This window comes from Mobula birostris, chromosome 5 (genome assembly GCF_030028105.1).
Source record: "Mobula birostris isolate sMobBir1 chromosome 5, sMobBir1.hap1, whole genome shotgun sequence".
Taxonomy (NCBI): domain Eukaryota; kingdom Metazoa; phylum Chordata; class Chondrichthyes; order Myliobatiformes; family Myliobatidae; genus Mobula; species Mobula birostris.
In genome coordinates, this window is record NC_092374.1 from 43,416,690 (window position 1) to 43,439,082 (window position 22,393).

The following is a 22,393-nucleotide window of genomic DNA, read 5'->3' on the forward strand; positions in this document are numbered from 1 at the left end:
ACATTTTTTAATAAATATTGAATCAACTAGCCATTCTCACCACTGCCTCAGGATGGAGCAAGTTGCTGAGTAACAAAGGGGATTTGAGGTAGAGCTGCAACATTTTAAACAGCATTTTTTCTCTAAATCATGTAAATCTACTTGCTTTGTTACTAAAATATCCATTTTAGGTCACACACATACGTCATAATTAAGTTAAATTATTGTGCTTCTGCACACCAATAGGTTAGACCTCTTTGTCCTTGAGATGTTATGTTATAGCTAATGGTAAGTACTTGGTACAGAATACACAATATAGACATGATGAAAGATGCAGGACTGTAAAAATGAGTATTGTGTTATTTATGGCAGATATCTGACCCACCAATATTGTTTGGAACCTTGATTTAACTCTCTTGTATCATTTGTTTTAATAATGTATGAGATTAATTTTATGAGAGAGATTTATTGTGATTTTACTCTGTTTCTGAACCAGCCATAGGTTTTTACTTTCCATCAATCTGATGGCCGATTTCATATCAAAGGTTTGACAAGCACAAGCTTCATTTGGAATGTAATGAGCTTTGGATATGCCAATTGGCTCTTTGAATTCAACAGGAATGCATATGATCTCCTTACTTCAAAGACCTATTTGTTGCTTTGTTACAGCTGTACAGGAATTTACCCTTTCACTGCAGATCCAGGCAATTTTTTAAAACAAAACTTAATGAAAATTAAACCACATTAACTCAGATTAAATGAGTAGAAATTCCTGTCCATCTTCTTTTGTTTTTCCAACATTATACCTTCTCTTCCTGATATTTTCCCTCTTTTTCTCTATCTAAAGTAGGATTTCCAAAGTGAAATTGATGTCCTTTGTACGGTCATTCTTATCATGCAAACTTAGCAAGCAATTTGACTATGTGAACCATCACGAATGGGCGCAGTTAAATCTATGCAACACACACAAAATGCTGGAGGAGCTCAGCGGGCCAGGGAACATCTATGGAAAAGAGTACAGTCAACGTTTCGGGTCAAGACCCTTCATCAGGACTGGAGAAAAAAGATGAGAAGTCAGAGCAAGAAGTTGAAGGGAGGGGAGGAAGAAGTACAAGGTAGTAGGTGATAGATGAAACCGGGAGAGGGGGAGGGATGAAGAAAAGAGATGGGAGGTTGATTAGTGAAAGAGACAAAGGGCTGGAGAAGGCGGGATCTGAGAGGAGAGGACAAAAGGTCATGGAAGAAAGGAAAGGGGTAGGAGCACAAGAAGGAGGTGATGGGCAGGTAAGGAGATATGGTGAGAAAGGGAAATGGGAATGGGGAATGGTGAGCTTCCAGTAATGACCTCACCCCTTCACCATTCCCCATTCCCAATTCCCTCTCTCACCTCATTTCCTTACCTACCCATCACCTCCCTTGGTGATCCTCCCCTTTCCCTATCTTCCATGACCTCTCCTGTCCTATCAGATTCCCCCTTTTATCCCTTTCACCAATCAACTTCTAGCTCTTTATTTCACCCCTCCCCCCTCAGTTTCACCTATCTCTTAATACCTTGTTTTTCTTCCTTCCCTCCCTCCACCTTCTTTCTCTGACTTCTCATCTATTTTTTCCAGTCCTGATGATGGGACTCGGCCCAAACAATTAACTGTATTCTTTTCCATAGATGTTGCCTGATGAGTTCCTCCAACATGTTGTGTGTGTTACTTGAATTTCCAGCATCTGAAGATTTTCTCTTGTTGGTCACAGTTATATCTACAGCTCTTGTTCACACATAATCGCATTCCTGTAGGATCTGAGTACAAGTCATAGTCCTAAGGAGCTGAGGACATGATTTGGTCTACTGATTCACACCACACGCAAGGGTAGGTTGTTCAGTTCTTTGGTCAGCTACTCACTTCTTTAACTTGCTGAGTCCCAGGGGAAATCCAGATCTTCCACACCGGAAGGTTTTACTTGACAATACATTCAACTCATGTTGTTTATGAAAGGATTAATTTAAATCACTTCCACAATTCTTCACATATAACCATTTTTACTCCAGCTACCTTTCATGCCTGAATCAATAACTAATTTGTGGGATAAAGATACCAAAGAAATAAAATTAAAAACTAACTGAGAGGTATGTGATTAAGGTAGCATGGGTGCAGAAAATATTCACAGGAATTTTGCCTGGACTGGAGGACTTGAGTTATAAGGAGTGGCTGGATTGTCTAAGGCTCTTTTCTCTGGAGTGAAAGATGCTGAGGGATGAGCTTACAGAGGTTTATGCAAGGATTAGTCACAGTCTTTTCCTCAGAGTAGAGGGGTTCTAAAATTTTTTACATGGGGCAGTCGATATGTTTACTCTTTTCCATAGATGCTGCCTGGCCTGCTGAGTTCTTCCAGCATTTTGTGTGTGTTGCTTGGTATATGGAATCTCTTCTCAGAGGAAGGGACACTTAGACAAATGGTAGTATGAAGATGATCATTCAAGTCGAGTATGTTGTCTATTGGTGGATCCTCAGGTGTATGTAGAGGACGACCTGGGATTCACATATTCTGGTGCAGTCTGTGCAAGAGCGAAAATGAGTGTATCTGTCTTTCCAGCTGATCCACAAAATCTTTTGTCAGGATCTTTGGAGGTATTGTTCAACGTCTTTCAAGTATCTACTGCAGGTGGTCCATGATTCAGCTCAATACAGCAACGTAGAAAGAATGACTGCTCTATAAACCGAAAGTTTAGTTTGAACCTTCAAGACTCTATTCCTTAATCTTGCATAGGCTTCACTAGCACTGCTCAGAGTTGATGCCTGCTTTTGAGGATGTGATGCTATTGGGTGTGCTGATAGTGAAATTCTGAACTCAAACTATACAAAGTTCAAAGTTCAAAATTCAAAGCAAATTTATTGTCAAAGTAAAAATATAGTGACCACCCAGAAGAAGCTACTGTCATAATGAAGGAAGCCCTGAACACTATCAGAGATGGAGGACCTTCATTGCTGCCCTACACATCAGTGTGAAATGGTAGTAAATAAGTATTCACAGTAAATTCAAGTTCAGCATTTGGAAGAGTGTAGTTGAGTGAACTTATTCCTTCTGGTTCAAGAGCTTAATGGTTGAGGGATGATGTGTTCTTGAACCTGGTGTTGTGGGCCTTGACGCTCCTGTACCACTTTCCTGATGGTAGCAGCAAGGAGTGAACATGGCATCGATTGTAGCCTCCTTGATGATGAATGTTGCTTTCCTGTGATAACACTCCATGTAGATGTGCTTGATGGTGGGGAGAGCTTTACCCATGAAGGACAGGCTGTGTCTACTACATCATACAGGGCATTGGTGTTTCCATACCAGGCTGTAATGTAACCAGTCAATTTACTCTCCACTGAACATCTATAGAAGTTTGTCAAAGTTTCAGATGACATGCCAAATCTCACACACTTTTAATTAGAGGCACTGCTGTGCATTCTTTGTAATGGTATTTATGTACCAGACCCAGGACAGATCCTCTGAAATGATAACACCAAGGAATTTAAAGTTGCTGACTCTCTCCTCTCTGATCTCTCTGATCAGGACTGCCTCATGGACCTCTGGTTTCTTCCTTTTATTGTCAATAATCAGCTTCTTGGTTTTACTGACATTTAGTGAGAGGTCGTTGTGGCACCACTCAGCCAGATTTTCAATCTCCTTCTTATATGCAGATTTTTAAAATCTCTTTTCGTTTCGGCCAACAATAGCGATGACAGCAAACCTGAATATGGCATTGGGAACACACACAAAGTGCTGGAGGAACTCAGCAGGTCAGGCAGCATCTATGGAAAAGAGTACAGCTGATATTTCGGGCTGAGACCGTAAGTCCTGCCGAAGGGTCTTGGCCTGAAACATCAACCGTACTCTTTCTCTGAGATGCTTCCTAGTTTGCTGATTCCTTCAGCATTTTGTGTGTGTTGCTTGGACTTCCAGCATTTGCAGATTTTCTCTTGTTTGTGATGGTTTTGGAGAAGTTCTTAACTTCACAGTCATAAGTATAAAGTGAGTATGAGCGGTGGAGGGGTGGTTCTAAGCACACAACCTTGTGGTGAACATGTGCTGATGGTGATTATGGAGGAGGTATTGTTGCCAATCTGAACTGACTGGGGTCTGCAAGTGAGGAAATTGAAGATCGAATTGCACAAGGATGTATTGAGGCCTTGGTCTTGGAGCTTAATAATTAGATTTGAGAAGACGATAGTATTGAATACTGAGCTGTAGTCAATGAAGAGCATCCTAATATATGCATCTTCACTGTCCAGATGTTCTAGGGTTGAGTGAAGAGCCAATGAAATGGCATCTGCTGTCAACCTATAGTGATGGTAGGCAAATCGGAGTGGATCCAGGTCACTTCACAGGCAAGAGTTGTTAATGTTTCATCACCAAACCCTGAGGCAGATTATCACGTTCTCTTATAATTGAAGGCTGCTTGAAGCAGATAGGTATCTCAGACTGTCCAAGCAAGAGGTTAAAAATATCAGTGAATAGTCAAGTCAGTTGATCAGCACAGTTCTTTAGTACTCTGCTGGATGCTTTCCATGGGTTACCTTCCGGAAGGATGCTCTCACATCGTCCTCAGAGACTGAAATCATGGGGCTGTCAGGGGCTGTGGGAGATTGTGAAGTTGCCTCCATGTTTTAACAGTCAAATTGGGCATAAAAGGCATTAAACTCATCTGAAGGCAAAACCTTTTGTCACCTTTGTCTCTCTTTCACTTTGTAGGAGATGATAGCATTCAAGCTGTGCCACAGCTGCCGAGCATCCTTCATTGATTCAGGTTTGGTCCGGAATTGCCACTTCCCATGTGAGATGGCTTTCCGGAGGTCGTATCTGGACCTCTTGTACTTTACTTGGTCACCAGGCCTGTCTGCCACTGACCTGGCTCTCAGTAGGTAGCAAACTTCTTGGTTCATCCAGAGCTTCTGGTCAGGGATTGAATGATTTTGCAGGGGCACACTTATCTATGACTGTAAACACAAAATACTCTGCAGATGCTGGGATCAAAGCACACGCACAACACGCTGGGGGAACTCAGCAGGTCGGGCAGCATCCGTGGAAATGAACAGCCAACACACTTATGACTGTTTTACAAAGCCTACGGCAACTGCGGTGTATTCATTCAGATCCTCTGAGTCCTTGAACACGGCTCAGTCCACTGGCTTGAAGCAATCACACAGCCACTCCTCTGCCTCCCACGACCACCCCTTTGCTGTCCTTTTCTCTGGAGTCTTGCTCTTTAGCCTTGGCCTGTATGCAGGTACGAAAGAAGACACCCAGACTCATTTATTTATTGAGATACAACATGGAATAGGCCCTTCCGGCCCTTCAAGCTGCACTGCCCAGCATTCCTGCAATTTAATTGTAGCCTAATCACAGGACAATTTACAATGACCAATTAATCTACCAATCGGTACATCTTTGTACTGTGGGAGGAAACCGGAGTACCCGGAGGAAACCCACACAATCACAGGGAGAACAGGCAGAGATGGGAATTGAACCCGGGTCGCCCGTACTGTACAGAATTGTGCTAACCACTGTTACGTACCCGGTAACTGGGTTGCCAAACCAGCAGAAATGGATCACTCAGTTGGAGTCTTGATTACTAGAACTAAGAAAGTTTTATTAAAGAAACAAGCAACACAGTACTCTAATCAAAAGGATAATAAATGCAACAGTTCGGCAATGATAAACACACATGTACACAGAATTAGAATAACAGGATCAATCAAGCTCTATCGTCGTCTAGGGGTAAATGACCAGTTTCAAAGTGACGCAAGGTTCAGTTCAATTGAGTTCAGTTCAGTTCACCGTAATCACTGCCATGGGAGATGGACAGTGGGGGGAAGGAGAGAGAGAGCAAAACGAAGGAATATTCAAACGGCTTCCACACAGACCTTCGATATTCTTCGCAGTCAGCTTTCGAGTGAGCCCTTTGTGATGTCTTCTGAGGTCACCGACCGTGACCCCTCCATTTCCAGATACGATTGTTTCTCTGCGGTGAACCTGGCACCTAGGCAAGAGCAGACACACACCAGGTTCCCGCCGATCGTGCCCTTCCACCCTGTGCGTCTATGGCTTGGTCCCGCAACCAGCCCTCCAAAACTTCCCACCGACTTATGGGAGGCGTACTGCTTCCAGGGTCTCGTTACCTCGTGGTGTCGTGTGTCTTGCCTTAGCGAACCTGTCCCTTTTTATCCCCCTGCTGGGGTATCGCCTGTCCATCACTTCAAACAGTTCAGGGTTCAAAGGGGGAGCCGGTCTTGACAGCTCTCCTTCCGTCAAACTCTCCCGTCCCTTCATTAACATCTCCAAATGCTGCTCCATTGTTTTCCTTATCTCTCTTTCTCCTGAAGACAGGTGGCAGACCAACTGCTGATCCCACTGGTGCCAGCACAGGACAGCTAACATCTTAATCTATGTGATTCTCGTCACACCTCCCACCTTTAAGGATTTTTACCGGGGTAAAAATTACAAACATGAATACATTATTTGATACACACAAATATACATCTTTATCAGCTATTTGGCTAATACAGCGAATTTTAAGTTGTCAACACCTGACAGACAGTCAGCCATCACATTTTCTGTTCCTTTTATATGTGTTATTAATAATCCCTTAGACCAGGCTCCAATTTAGCAAACTTCATAGTGGCCAAAAACACTGATGAATTGCGATCAATGTAACCCCTCATTGGGTTTCGTCCTGGACCACAATAACAAGGGTCGTCTCATTCCGACTTAGTTTTCTCTCGCAAGGGCTTAGTAGGAGGGGGAGGGGTAGTAACCGCAGAGTTATTGCAAAACTTCCTACAATACCCCACCATCTCCAAGAGCCTTCTGAGGGCCCTCTTGTCTGTCGGGGTTGGGATGTCAGAGATAGCCCGCACTTTAGCTTGCATCGCTGCCAGCTGCCCCTGTGTCACCACAATTCCCAGATAAGTGACCTTCTTGTGGCCGAACTCATTTTTTTCAAGGTTCACTATCAAGCTGGCTTCAGACAGCCGTATTACATCGCCAATACACACCTCTGTGTTCGTCAGCCCTTTCGTCACTGAATTAGCCATTCTATAGGGATGTTACTCACTAGGCTGACCTAGCGTAACAAACACCACCCAGTGTCCCAGTTCTTTGCATCGCCTCGGGACAATCAAACGCACGTGTGCGAGTCGTTTAATTACTTCTCCTAAAGAGTCGTTTTGTTCGGGGATTAAGGGAGAGACCTTACCAGCAGAGCTGGTCAAAACAACAGCCTTCTCCCATCTGGTCAGTACCATACTCATCTTTTCAAAATGGTTTTTTTCTCTTATCAGGGGGACCCTAGCTTCATTGATTTCTGCAGTAACACCGACTAGGTTTGTTAGCATATCAAAAGCCTGTGACCGTCTCAGTTCGCGTCTGCCATAATCAATAACATCCTTCCTCCTGTGCAGCCGGTAAACCCCTTTCATGATTCCACCAACTGTTTCCTCCAGCACCGCAAAATGTCCACCGAGGGGTACCCAATCTCATCCCCATAACTCTTTTGCACCACCCCCCATTCCTCATCTGCGGGTACGGTACTTGGTCTCCCTTTCTTTCTTAGCACTTCCTCCTCCACACAATAGCCTACTGGTTCCCTTTTTAATTCTGCGTCAGAGAGAGCTGTCTCCACCAAAACCATCAGCCCCTTGTCTCGCTCCTGCGCCTGCACAAATTCTTTCCTGGCTAATGCTACGTCTGTCTCAGCTCCCTCACTACATCTTGTTTCACTACACTCCTTCTTTTCACTTTCTACCCCCTTCTCGTACAAGGCTGGCAGAAACGTCTCAGCTAAATTTACTTCGGCAGTCCCGTGATGAACCTGTGAGTCCATGGGCGGGGCCTCAATGCTGGCAGGCTGACCTGTCAATCTCACGGCTGGGAACACGATTCCCCCGGCGAGGTCATTACCGAGCAAGACTTCCACGCCTTTCATCGGTAATTCGGGCTTCACCCTGATCGTGACTAGTCCAGAGACCAAGTTGCTTTGTAGGTGTATCTGGTGCAAAGGGACTGCCTCTGTCCCTCCCCCAGTACCTTTGACCTTGACCTCCCCAGTCTGGGTCTCTGAGCTAAATTCTAATACACTCTTCAATATCAATGACTGACATGCTCCCGTGTCTCTCCAGATCCGCACTGGAACTGGTTTTAACCCCTCCTTCACTGACACCAATCCGGCTGAGATAAACCTCTCGCGCCCTTCCTGAACTTTGGCAGACCTTTCCTGTCCTAGCTGTTCGTTTACCAGCTCGATACAGCCAGTCAAAATCGCCATTTTTCCTTTTCCCGTCTCCTTTGGGGCAAAGCACCTGGACGCAAAGTGTCTGACTTTCCCACAATTATAACAGACGACCCCAGGAGACTTCCTACCACACTGCTCCCGGTCTACCTTATCCTTCTCACTAGTCCCCGGCTTACTTTCTGACTTTTCTGGCGGACTCTCCCCGCCGTCCTGACTACCCTTCTGGTAGCCTTTACTCGGGGCAAACTTCATTTTATGCGTCAACACATACTCATCCGCTAACTTAGCAGTTGCGGCTAACGTGGCTGCCTCTTTCTCATCTAGGTAGGGTCTCATACCCTCAGGGACACAACCTTTAAACTGCTCAATCAGGATCAGCTGCAGCAGTCTGTCATAATCCCCCTCTACCCCCTTCGAGGCGCACCAATGCTCACAATATGTCTGCATCTCACGGGCAAACTCTAAATACGTGCGGTCCCACTGCTTCCTCGCATTCCGGAACCTCTGCCGGTATGCCTCCGGGACCAACTCATAAATCCTGAGGATGGCCTCTTTCACCACCTCATACCTCTGGGCATCTTCCGCGGACAAAGCTGAGTAAGCTTGTTGGGCTTTCCCTTTCAGTGCACTCTGAAGCAAAACAGCCCACTTATCCCTCGGCCAGTCCTGACTTGTAGCAACTTTTTCAAAATGGAGAAAGTACCGATCCACGTCTGTATCGTCAAATGGGGGAACCAGCCTAACCTCCTGGGTCACCCGGAACCCTCCACCTTGGTTCGGCACGGACCCCTGCTCTGCCCTTATCCTTAACTTCTCCAGCTCGAATTCCCTTTCCCTCTGCCTCTCTCTCTCTTCTCGCTCCAACTGTCTCTCTCTCTCCTGCCTTTCTAACTCTCTGTCTTTCTCTTCTCACTCCCATTGCCTCTCTTTCTCTTCGTGTTCTAGCTGCCGTACCTGGAACTCGTGCTCGAGTCTCAGTTTTTCAAGCTGCACCTGTACCGCGTCTCCAGCAGGTTTTTCAATAGACACCACCTCCAGCTCCCCTTGGGGAAATACACCTTTAGATACATAGTGCTCCATGATAGCTCTGTGTATCTCCTCTCTCCTCATTGTCGACTTCCCCTTAACAAGATTCAACCGTTTGGCCACAGCTGCCAATTCCGCTTTCCTGGCATCCTCTAATGCCTCCAAGGTCAGCGCCTTTATAAATTCCTCAACCTCCATTTCTGCTGTTTGTCTTTTCTTTCTTTCGGGAATTTTAACCCAATCAATTTACTCCGTCCCAAATTTAGTGTTCAAAATCGCGGACGAGAACCCCACTTATGTTACGTACCCCGTAACTGGGTTGCCAAACCAGCAGAAATGGATCACTCAGTTGGAGTCTGGATTACTAGAACTAAGAAAGTTTTATTAAAGAAACAAGCAACACAGTACTCTAATCAAAAGGATAATAAATGCAACAGTTCAGCAATGATAAACACACATGTACACAGAATTAGGATAACAGGATCAATCAAGCTCCATCGTCGTCTAGGGGTAAATGACCAGTTTCAAAGTGACGCAAAGTTCAGTTCAATTGAGTTCAGTTCAGTTCACCGTAATCACTGCCGTGGGAGATGGACAGTGGGGGGAAGGAGAGAGAGAGCAAAACGAAGGAATATTCAAACAGCTTCCACACAGACCTTCAATATTCTTCGCAGTCAGCTTTCAGGCGAGCCCTTTGTGATGTCTTCTGAGGTCACCGACTGTGACCCCTCCGTTTCCAGATACAATCGTTTCTCTGCAGTGAACCTGGCACCCAGGCAAGGGCAGACACACACCAGGTTCCCGCCGATTGTGCCTTTCCACCCTGTGCGTCTATGGCTTGGTCCCGCAACCAGCCCTCCAAAACTTCCCACCGACTTATGGGAGGCGCACCGCTTCCAGGGTCTCGTTACCTGGTGGTGTCATGTGTCTTGCCTTAGCGAACCTGTCCCTTTTTATCCCCCTGCTGGGGTATCGCCTGTCCATCACTTCAAACAGTTCAGGGTTCAAAGGGGGAGCCGATCTTGACGGCTCTCCTTCCGTTAAACTCTCCCGTCCCTTCATTAACATCTCCAAATGCTGCTCCATTGTTTTTCTTATCTCTATTTCTCCTGAAGACAGGTGGCAGACCAACTGCTGATCCCACTGGTGCCAGCACAGGACAGCTAACATCTTAATCTATGTGTATTCTCGTCACACCACTATGTTGCCGTGCTGCCTTATGTGATATACCCTCACAGGTACCCATATTATTCTGTAACTATCAATCTTCAAAGACAAGTTCACTTCCCTATTTACGCTACATGGTGAGCTAGCTGCCAATGCCCCCTATTTGAGTGGTGAGTCCCTCCTCCCCACCAATAATGAGATACTTTCAGCTAACAAAGTTATTTAAACAAAGTTAATTTATTCTCAATAATACACGTTTAAATTCCAACAGCATTCTTAAAACACATTTAAAACTGACAAAGCATTTCTATCTTATAAAAGACATATAAAATTACAAACCATTTCTAAAACACAAAGGATTTCCAAAAGAAAGGTATAATTTCTATGAGCTGAAAAGACCTACAGTATCCACGATACACAGACAAACCAGTTGTCCATCACAGAAATCGAAGACGAAGTGGATTCTAATTCACCCTGTTCTTTTCTCAATCTTCTTAATGTTCATAATAATCCTGAATATCTCTCTAAATTTATACTGTCTTTTTGTCTTGTGGCTGACTTCACACACACGTGCTATTTTCTCAGATACCTTTCAGCACAAGTGGTCTAAAAGCTTCTGGAGACTGAGTTTCCAGGTACCCACAATTAATTCTGTGAGGCTACAGTAACTCCATGTGTATACAAATATTCCAACTTATTAATAGATTAACTATTGCTATTTTAAGTGGTATTATCCATGCGCTCTGCAAATTTCCTTGAACTAAACAGCACAGCCAGCGTTGTCTGTTTTGAAACAAGCACAAATAACATACCCATTGCCTTACACTGCACCTCTTCAACAGTTAGACCAGGTGCCTTAAGGCAAATCTGCTGTATAGACAGTACTTCAGTTTGCAAAGATGTCTTTTTAACAGCAAGCTGATTATTGATCACCAGTTACATTAAGAACTGAAGACTCGCTCCCATTTATGACCTGAACCTAAGCAAAGAATATTAGTGGGAAGTTCTTCAAAAATCTCCTCGATCTTTAGAAGCATTTAGCTGCTATGTTTCGAAACCTGAGTCTGGTTTAAAACACAATGCCCCCAGCCCAAAGACTGAATACTGATCCAAGGAGAGAATGTTACTAAGGCAGGGGAAGTGATTTACATTTTCATTGGCGATATCATCTACCATTATGGAAGGTTGGATAAATGACATCTTGAGTAGTGACTGATGTAGGACCTGTGCCTATTTTTATATTCAAGTCAAAAGCAAAGCCATTCAGGATGCATAGGAGGTGATCTTCCGAGTGCGCTGTGGCAGTGTTGTCATCCGCATACTGAATACATGGGTAGGAAAAGGTATGGACAAATGGGATGAGGGTAGGTAAGACATCTTGGTTAATATGGTTGATTTGAGCTAGGAAGGTTGTTCCCATGGTGTATATCTTAACTCCATGTAAGAACATATTGTGGGTCACTCTGGGAGAGGGCGGGGGCATGGTTGACTGCTCGCCACAGCATTCTTAATGACCAGTGCTATTTATTGTCCTTGTATTAAAATGCTTTTGTGGGATTATAGTGAGATGTTCAAATTCATTTATTGATAATTTTTAGCTTGGGTTATATAGTTATTCACATGTGTGTTTGTGGGTCTCCCTGACTGTAACTGCGGTGTGTAACAATCACCTCCCCCATCTGTATGTTCTCTCCCAAATTCATAGCGCCCAGTCTGTTTTTGTGTTTATCACAATAAAACCAGTTGTTGAGTTTAATAAGCTTACTCATCTGTCATCATGAACCGAATGCTTGCAACAATGTAATTGATTGTAGCAAGTTCAACAAGATGCTCTTCAATAGCTAGAAATGATTCCAACTGTTGAAGGTTGTACATTCTTTAGAATTTGGAAAAAATTAGAATGATACAACATAAACAAATCTTCCTGTGAGGAGACTTAAAGAACTAACAGTGTAAGTGTTAGACATTTGTCTTGCTGGGAAATCTAGAGCCACCAATTAGGATCTCAAAGTTCAAATTAAATTTATTATCAAAGTACGTATATGTCACTATATACTACAATGTGATACTTGCAGGCTTTCACAGTAGAGTCATAGAGACATAGAATACAACAGCATAGAAACAGGCTCTTTGCCCCATTCAGTCCATGCCAAACTAACAATCTGTCTTGTCCCATCAACCTGCGCCCGGACCGTTTGTCAGGAAATGTAAAAGAGTCTTGAACCAAATTCAGAGCAGCTGAGATGATTCAGCAGTGAATGCTTACTTTAATAATAAACTGCAAAATAACAAGCCCCCAAAACAAGAGGGAATAGATACTAAATATAACGGGTAGCAAAGTACCTGAAGGTTAGGAGCAACTGGTTGAGATCGTCTGGTTTAACGGGAGGAAAAGGAAAGTGGATATGAGCTCGGTTTATATAGGCTGGAAGTGATGGGTTGGAAATGAATGGCAGGTGACTTCTTTTAGCTGGGTTGAGACAGAGAAGTGCCAGCCCATGCAGGCCTGACACCATAGCCCTCCATGCCCCTCCTATCCATGTACCTGTCCAAATTTCTCTTAAATGTTGAAATTGAACCAACCATCCACTATTTGTGCTGCAAGCTCATTTCATGCTCTCACCACACTCAGAGTGAAACGTTCTCCCTCATGTTCCCCTAACTCTTCACCTTTCACCCTTAACCCATGACCTCTAGTTCTACTCTCACTCATCCTCAATAGAAAAATCCTCCTGCATTTACCCTATTATACTCCTCATCATTTTTATATCTGTATCAAGTCTCCCCTCATTCTCCTACAAACTAGGAAATTAGGTCCTAACCTATTCAACCTTTCCTTATAACTCAGGTCCTTAAGTCCTAGCAACATCCTTATAAATTTTCTCTGCACTCTTTCAAACTAATTGATGCATTTCCTGTAGGTAGGTGACGGAATTGCACACAATACTCCATATTAGGCCTCAGAAATGTCTTCCAAAATTTCAACATAAAAGCACAACTCCTGCACTCAACACTTTGATTTATGAAGGCCAAAGAAATACAATAGAATCAATGAAAAACTCAGTACAAAGGATTGGTTATTTCGGACAAAGATAATGAGAAATTTATTTTTTCAAAGTAAGTATTTTTTTTCAAAGCTGTAATTTTTTAGAATTTTGTGTTTCTGAGGCGTCTGGAAGCCAAGTAACTAGCATGTTCAGGTCAGATACCTATCGATTTTGGAACCTAAAGGAATTAAGGAATGAGGGTGCTGTGAGGATGTGAAACCACAGAAGGAAATGAGCTTATTGAATGGCAGTACGCGAAAATCAGATGATTGCAGATGTTGGAGATCAGAAATGAAAATAGAACAACCTGAAAAATCTCTGCATTTGCTAATAATAACTTATTCTTTCTTACTAAGTTATGTTGAATTGCTGTGGATCCAAAATGTTAACTATTTCTCCCTCCAGAGATGCTACCTGAGCCCTGAATGTTTTCAGCATATTTTGTTTTTAATGAATGAATGCCAGTTTGGGAATGAAGAAGTGAAAGGCCTGTATGTGCTACTTAATTTTGTTGTGTACAACTTCCATATCTGAATTTGTGCTGAAAAGCAAAAGGTTAACTTCTACACTTTTAGAAATATCATTTGCTGCCTTTATGAACCAGGCATTTAGACATATCCCAGAGGTAATCATTTTTGACAGATGGTGCTGTCATTTAGATTTGTGTTAAATTTGTTCATGTTTTAAGTAGCTTCTGGGGAAAACATTCATAACACCAATTTCAGGAAAATATATTTATTTTTAAAAAAATTCACACAAGGTAAATACAGATTTGTGAAAAAATGTTCCCCTGCAGTACATGATTCTAATGTTTGTTAATAAGTGATATATTCATGAACCAATATATATTTATGATTGAATCACTTATGGCCAGGATATAGCAAGGAAATGTTGACAAAGTTACGAACAATTCACCGTGTAACTAATCACAACTTTTGGATTTCTGCATTGGCCCAAGGGGAGGCAGAAGTCCCAAGGATGTGGCCAACAGCTGTGCTCCAACTCTGCACTCTTTATGCAGTTTGGCACAGGGATGGGGACCTGGACAAATGGGGGCACGGTATAAATGTGATGAAAGAACCTACACCCAGTCAAATGAGATGCAAATAGTCTTTCCCACTCAGTCATAATGAATGGGAGCAGGCATGTGTTATGTGCTTCTTATCAAGTTCTGGATACGCTTTATCAGAATAAGAAAAACATATACTTTCTAAATCTTTCCAGTTATCTTGCATTGAAATACTATGAAATTTAGATTCTTCATGGATCTAATAATCCTTTTGAAGCATTTAAACTTCTTTTGAACTGTTTTGGTGTGAGAGCATTCTTGCTTTTTGAAGTGAAAAGATATTTGTAAAGCAACACACATCAAAGTTGCTGGTGAGCGCAGCAGGCCAGGCAGCATCTCTAGGAAGCGGTACAGTCGACGTTTCAGGCCTAGACCCTTCTGCTGCGTTCACCAGCAACTTTGATGTGTGTTGCTTGAATTTCCAACATCTACAGAATTCCTGGTGTTTGCGAGATATCTGTAAAGATTAGCTTTATTTGTCACGTGTATATCAAAACATCGAAACCTACAGTAAAATGCTGTGGTTGTGTCAAAAACCAACACAGTCCAAGGACTGTACTGGGGGCAGCCTGCAAGTTTTGCCAACATAGTATGGGCACATCTCACTAACCGTAATCATACATCTTTGGAATGTGGGAAGAAACTGAAGCATTCAGAGGAAATCTATGCCATCACAGGGAGAATATACCAACTCCTCTCAGGCAGCAGTGAGAGTTGAACCTCAATCGTACAGCTAGCACTGTTAAACGTTGTACTACTATTTGCCTTTCACCTGATTTTGCTCCTTTATTAACAAATATGAAAGTTTCTGAATGTTTTAAGTAATATTCTCTGCTTTACGATTCTAAGTTGGGGGATCATAGCTTGAGTGGATTCTACAAGTTTCATCTATTCATGGGTGGGTCTGATTTTATTTCAGGGTTCACAACTTGTATTCCAAGGTCCACTGGATGTTCCTTTTCACCCTGCCTGCAGCTTCTGCTATAGATGGAGAAACTGCCACACTGAAACTAATTCAGGAACATCCACATACAGTGTAATAAAATAAACCTCCTTCTGATGGAAACTCAAGTTTCAATCATTAGAGGGTATTGGAGATGTATCAAATCATGAGGGGCAGAGACAGGGTGAATGCAAGCAATCTTTTCCCAGGATGGGGAAACCAAGAACTAGAGGGCATAGGTTTAAGGAGAGAAAGGAAGCATTTAATATGAATCTGAGAGGCAACATTTTCACCCAGAGGGTGGTCTGCTATGGAATGACCTTTTGGAAGAAGTGCATGAGATGGTACAATAACAACATTTGGACTGGTACATGGATAAGAAATGTTCAGATATATGTATCAATGTGGGAAAATGGGATTACTGGAGGAGGGAGGAGAAGATGGTGGTGCGACGCAGCGCACGCAGCCATTCTGTCTGATATCGTATGTGTAACTAGGAGCCGTGCACAATCCGGATTTGATGGAAACAGCCGTGAGAAGCGCAAAGGGACATCTGGAGTAACTTCTGAAATGCCTGCTTCGCTGCTGCTGCTACTGTGTGATCGAGAATCTCCAGAGACGAAGGCCCCAAATCCTCGTCTTTGCGTATCACCTATTGCTGGGGCCAGGATCGAAGCGCTCGGCAGAGATGGTGCTCGGTGCTCGTTGTCGAATAGGTGGTCGGAGGCTCGGAGTTTTTCGGACGGACTCGGAGTTGGACTGTGGTCGGAAGCTTCCGGGATGCTGCACGAGCAAGTTGGCGGCGCTGGAGGTTTACCATCTGCGTGAGATGTTGGGACTTTCGAGAAACTTTGAGACTTTTACTGTGCCATGATCTGTTCTTATCAAATTATAGTATTGTTTTGCACTGTTGTAACTATATGTTATAATTATGTGGTTTTTGTTAGTTTTTACGTCAATTTGTCGTGTTTTTCGTGATATCATTCTGGAAAAACATTTTATCATTTCTTAATGCATGTATTACTAAATGACAATAAAAAGGGACTGCGTGTCCTCATAATCATCATCATCATAGCTTAGAAGGACATCTCATTTGTCACAGAACAGTTGGGCCAAAGCGCCAGTTTCTCTGCTGTTTGACTCTATAATGAACAGCACTCATGACCCACTAGAAAATGAAAAGCAGCACACAGAAAAACACCAGAGGAACTGAGCAGGTCTAGCACCATCTATGGAAAAGAGTAAACAGTCAACATTTTGGGCCAAGACCCTTCATCAGGACAGGTCTTACTAGAAAATGAGTCACTCCACTGGAAAATTCAAATTCCTCATGTACACTCTGAATAATAATTGACAATTGGTTTGTTCTTTACTCATACTGTGATATAATGAATGCAACCCTGGGTTCAGTTAGTGGCTTAATCTAGGGGGAAACAGCCCTCGGCCCGGCCAAACTTAAAGAATCTCATTTGGGTGGATGCTGCGCAATGTGTTCCCTGTTACAAATCAGCACCCCAAAATAACGAATAATACACAATGTGCGATTAAATGATTGAGCTTTATAATTCTTAATTTGACTGTAGAGTTAGTAAAGAAACAAAAAAAAGAGAAAAGGGCCCATTCTCATGAAACAGTCTAATGTGCAAAGGTTGGAGCTCACAGTTTCTCCATTTGTTCCCGTCATCCTCCTCCAAGCGTAGCCGACCCTCGGACCCTCGGACCCTCACTCCTCAGTTCACTCCATTTGGCGGTCTACCAACTCCCTCCATTCACGTCCTCTTTCTTCATCTCTCCCCGACAAAAGACCCTTCTCTCAGACCCAGATCCACGAGAGTGAACAACATCCCTGCATTGGCTAACATACATTCCAAAAGCCCCTCTAGTCATTGCAGCTACAGAGAAACCATTACCTTAGAAGTAGAATATTACACAGCGGCCATTACATTAGCAGTGACACCTTACAGCGCGTTACACTCTCCCCACACCAAATTTAGTCATGTCCTCATGACGTGGAGATAATTCGCCAACCCTTCCTGCAAAACACAAAGTCCAATCCAGTTGTAAAAGGCAATGACATGTTTCCCAAAATGGTAGGGGTCACACTCTGCTCCCCTGGTGCTACAAAGGCCAGCCTATCTGGTGGTCTCCTAATCCTTTGAGACCACTGCACCCCTTCAGCTAAATCTTCAGGTTCAGACACGACTGGGGGTACTTCTGGTCTACCTGGCGAGGTCTTCCCCGAACTATCACTCATGCCCACCTGCAACTCAGACCCCTCTGTCCCGTAGACAAGCCTTGCTTCATCCCTTGCAGGGTCCCACTGCAACCCAGGCTGCCCACGGATAGCTGCTCCCACTTTACCGGATTCAGTGGGAGAAGGGCGTGGTCCTCGACTTCTCAACTCTAAGCATGCCCAGTAACTCATGGATGAATCTGCTCTCGAAATCCCGCCCCTGATCTCTATGTATCCAGCTGGGGAGCCCATAACAAACAAAATACTTCTCCCATAACACTTTGGCCATCGTGGACGCCTTCTGGTCCTTGGTAGGAAAAGCCTGCGCATATCTGGTGTAGTGGTCCATGATGACTAAGACATTCACTGTATTGCTGGCATCAGGTTCTATTGACAGGAAATTCATACACACCAGATCCAGAGGCTCTGCACTCTGCAAGTGGGGCAAGAGAGCTGCCCGTGTGGGAAGCATCTTCCGCTGTATGCGTCAAATGCACGTCTTGCAGTATTCTTTGACCTCTGACCTCATTTGGAGCCAGTAAAACTGGTCTCTGAGCAATCCATAGGTCTTTTCGACTCCCAAATGCCCAGAATCATCATGATTCATGACTCTGACCACTGGGTGGAGGTCTTCTTGAATATTCTTTTTAGCCATCCTGAAGTTCATATCTATGGGTCAGGTAGTCCACTATCAGGAAGTTGATTTCTTGGTGTAGAGACCTAACAGTGTTCATTTTGTAGCATGTTAAAAAGGAAGACTTGACCTACTGCAGAAATAGCCAGCAGCAGACAGTAAGCAAATAATGCAAAATACTTTGGCTGTACCTGTTTCAGAGTCTGAGAAAGAAAGAAAAAAAATCATTTCAAGTAAATTATGGCTGTCAAAATTGAAAAACACCACCTTGTAGGTTGAGTACAGAGCCCTGACACTAATATATTGTTTTTCAAGCCTTACTTTATTCACTCAGTCAAAACTCCACTCTGTCAGTCAAAGAGTAGTACAATATAGAAACATGGCCTTTGACCCATCACATCCATGCCAACATTTCTGCCCATCAATGCTAATCCCACTTGTCCACACTCGGACTGTGCCCTTCTATATCTCACCCATTTAAATGTTTCTCCTTATGTCTTTCAAAAATGGATATTGAACCTGACTCTAACAGACGCTTAATAGATCTCCTCTCTCAGCTATTTCAGCAGCAGTGGTCTTGGAATTTTTCACTTCTCTACCAAAGAATTCCCATCGTTGATATAAACTTGTTTTTACCTGCTTACTGTAGCTTTAAGGCTTTTCCTGTGTTGAATTGTACAAAGCTACACATGGTAGAATCAGATTTATTATTGCTCACTTATTTGACATGAAATTTGTTCTTTTGCAGCAGCGGTACAGTGCAGACATAAAGTTACTGTAAATTACAAACTTACATAAATAGTGAAAAATAAAGGAATATTGAATATTCTGGACTACTCGTAAATATGCTGGTGAAAGGGAAGAAGGTGTTTCTGAAGCTCAAAGAATGGGTATTCGGGCTTCTGTGTCTCAACCTGAATGATAGTAACAAGAAAAGAGCATTTCCTGGATGGTGAGGATAGTTAATGATGGATGCCATCTTCTTTAGGCATTCCTCTTTAAGATATTCTATATGGTGCGGAGAACTCTGCTCCTGATGGAGGTACCTGAGCCTATAGCCCTCTGCAGCCTCTTGTGATCCTGTGCATTGAAACATTCATACCAGGCTGTTATACAACTAGGCAGAGAACTTACTGTAGATACGTAGAAATTATCTAACTACGGACTGATTACTATTTTTCTACAAAACTACCATTACTTTCCCACCAATCATGCTCAGCATGAAAGCTGTCGTGGCAGGTAATTTGTACTTTTAGTTTGCATAAAGACAGATGCAGTGACCCTATTTACAATCTGGCTGGAAAGTAAGATGAGTAGCTCGAATATAGTTTGTGCAACTGGAGCACAAACAATTCACACACCCATCCCATACTGCTGCTCCTGCACCCCTCCCCCTCCCCTTCTAGTGCCACTGACAAAGAACTCATCAAGCTGGACTGGAAAACACCATCCTTAGCATCAAGAGATTGTCTGAACAGCAGATTAAATACAGGTTACACAATAAATTACTTGCACCTTGATAATCCTCGGTAGTTAATGATTTAAGAAGCTCGACTGATTTAAAACAAAGTCTACTTTTAAGCAGCTGTTTGTACCTCATTATACTCTAAGAGATAATAAGTATTGTAGACAGATTTACAGTTTGCAGTCTCTCAGTATTCTATGTAAGGAGATTTTTTAAAACATACTGGTTATTTTTAATATTTGATTTCACTTTTAACCAGATGCAATGGGCAGATCATAACAACATCAGTAAATAGCACAGATTTTATTTATTTCCTTCTGATTTTAATAATATATTTACCAAATACAAATTAGTATTGAGTTTTCACATCTTTCACAGCCTTAAGCTCCATTCCTTTGAACTTGTCAATGTCTTTCTGTTGGATTGTATTCTCATTGCGTTGGCACTTGAAGGCAGTAACCCGGGCTTTTAGTAGAAACACACCTTTGGGTTCAGCAAAGGCTTCTGGTTGGACTGTGAAATGACCGTTCTTGAGGTACCAACATTGTCTACACACTGACTGAGGTAGATGATGACCGATGAGGCATATTCCTTGAGGTCTGTGTCTGCCCCTTTTGTGGCGGCCTCCTTGAACATCTCTCAATTAGTCCATTCAAAACAATCCTGAAGCATAGAGGTTGCCTCCTGGTCCTCTTGACTGGTTTCTTCATTTTCAGCAGCAGTCAATGTGCTGCGATTAGCATGATGGAGATGTAGTTAGAGAGGCCAAGATGAGAGTGTGTTGCTTTGTAAGTAGCGCATCTGTTTGTATAAACACGGACCGCTCTGTTTGTTCCCCTACTGGCCATGGCGACATGTTAGTGAAATTTGTGTAAACCAGCATGCAGGTTAACATGATTGAAGTGTCCTGCTATTATGAACAGACTGACTGGATGCTTGTTTTTTGGAGAACTGATGACACTGTGAAACTGTCCCAGTGTGTTCTTGGTGATCATGCTTGGGGGGGATGTTGACTGCAGTGATGAACACAACAGTAAACTCCCTGAGCAGGTAATGTGGCCAGCATTTAATTGTAAGATTTCCATTTCCCCAGAACAGTGACTGTCAACAACAGATAAGAACTGGATATTGGACTTGGAGAAGTTACAGAGTACAACATACCAGCAACAAAATTTTGCAATTAGAAGAGCGAAAGGGGACTTGATTGAAATATGCAAAATTCAGACAGGTGTTGGTATAAAGAGGAGGTTTGTTCATGAGAGGTACTTGTTTAAGAATAAGTAAGCCCATACATAAAATGGAATAAGTGATTTTCTTTTTCTCAGAAAATTGTGAGCCTTGAAAATCTATTCCTCAATACTCAGAAATGGAGACTAAAAAACTTTTAGATACTCGAGGAGCAGAAAAGCAGAACTGATGTTACAAATAATCAGCAATAACCATCTTAAATGACACAAAGCTCGAGGGGCTGAGTGACCTACTTCTGATCCTAATTCATATCCATGTAAACCATGAGAAATGAATGTGTAGAAAGCTCTTGTGTTCCATTGCGTTTGGATGTTTAAAGAGGTATCTGAATGTTCAAAATTCAAAGTAAATTTATTATCAAAGTACTTATATGTCACCGTATACTTATTTTTGTACCTCATTATACTCTAAGAGATAATAAGTATTGTAGATGGATTTACAGTTTGCAGTGATGAACTGAGACTTATTTTCTTGCAGGCATTCTCAGTTAATATAAGAACTACAATAGAATCAATGAAAGGTTACACCAAACACAGCGGACAACAGTGACTGTGCAAAAAAAATAACAAACTGTGCTTAAAAGGAAACCTGCTTACCTGTCCTGGTAGACCCATTGTCTCAGCTTGCTCCTGCCCCACTGAACTAAACCTGCCTGTCCAGGTAGACCCATTGTCTCAGCTTGCTTCTGCCCCACCGAACTAATCACTACTTAAAAGGAAATTACAGGCTGCAAATTGCAGTGAGAATAATTCTGAAGAAGTATATTTAGAAGTTTTGTAAGCAGTCTGCAACACATCACTATGATTCACTAATGCCACTTTGTTCTGGATGATTAAGTTCACCAAGAGGATGGGGGGGCAGGGGGAGAGGGGGGAATGGAGAAGACCTATTTGCTCTAGCAGTGAGGAATTGTCCTAAAATTGGAACAATAGTGTTTGCTGTATTTAGGTCAGTGAGTGAAAACTTGGATTACTTACGTCCAGTATGATGCCAAATCAATTGAACATTGTAAAACTAATACTTTGTTGATTAAGCATTAAATAAAATGTAACAGCTTTATTCTTCAAGCTTAGTAAACAAAGAAGTATAGCATTTTTCGAACACAAGGCAGTTCAGAGAGCTTTACATAGAACACGATATAAAAATCAAACATCAAATTTCAAACACTATATAAGAGAATAAAATAACACAAAACCTAAATTATATAAATGAAAGTTACATTGCAGGAGATTATAACTAAAAGCTACAGCAAAAAGAAAAGTTTTAAATCTCGATTTAAAATAACTTAAATTTGGGGCAGACTTCAGATTCTCTAA

General features: G+C 42.6%; 1 protein-coding gene and 1 long non-coding RNA gene across 5 annotated transcripts in view; one reads left to right on the forward strand and one right to left on the reverse strand.

The window, feature by feature from the left end:
• Positions 1-21,766, reverse strand: part of LOC140197676 (uncharacterized) — a 58,044-nt gene extending 36,278 nt beyond the window's left edge. Inside the window, exon 1 of the long non-coding RNA XR_011885992.1 lies at positions 21,674-21,766. This is a non-coding gene — a long non-coding RNA (uncharacterized lncRNA). The remainder of the gene's footprint in view (positions 1-21,673) is intronic.
• The window catches only part of LOC140197675 (trans-2,3-enoyl-CoA reductase-like), a 215,712-nt gene that overhangs the window by 162,597 nt on the left and 30,722 nt on the right, over positions 1-22,393 (forward strand). The gene's annotated exons all lie outside the window — the stretch shown is intronic.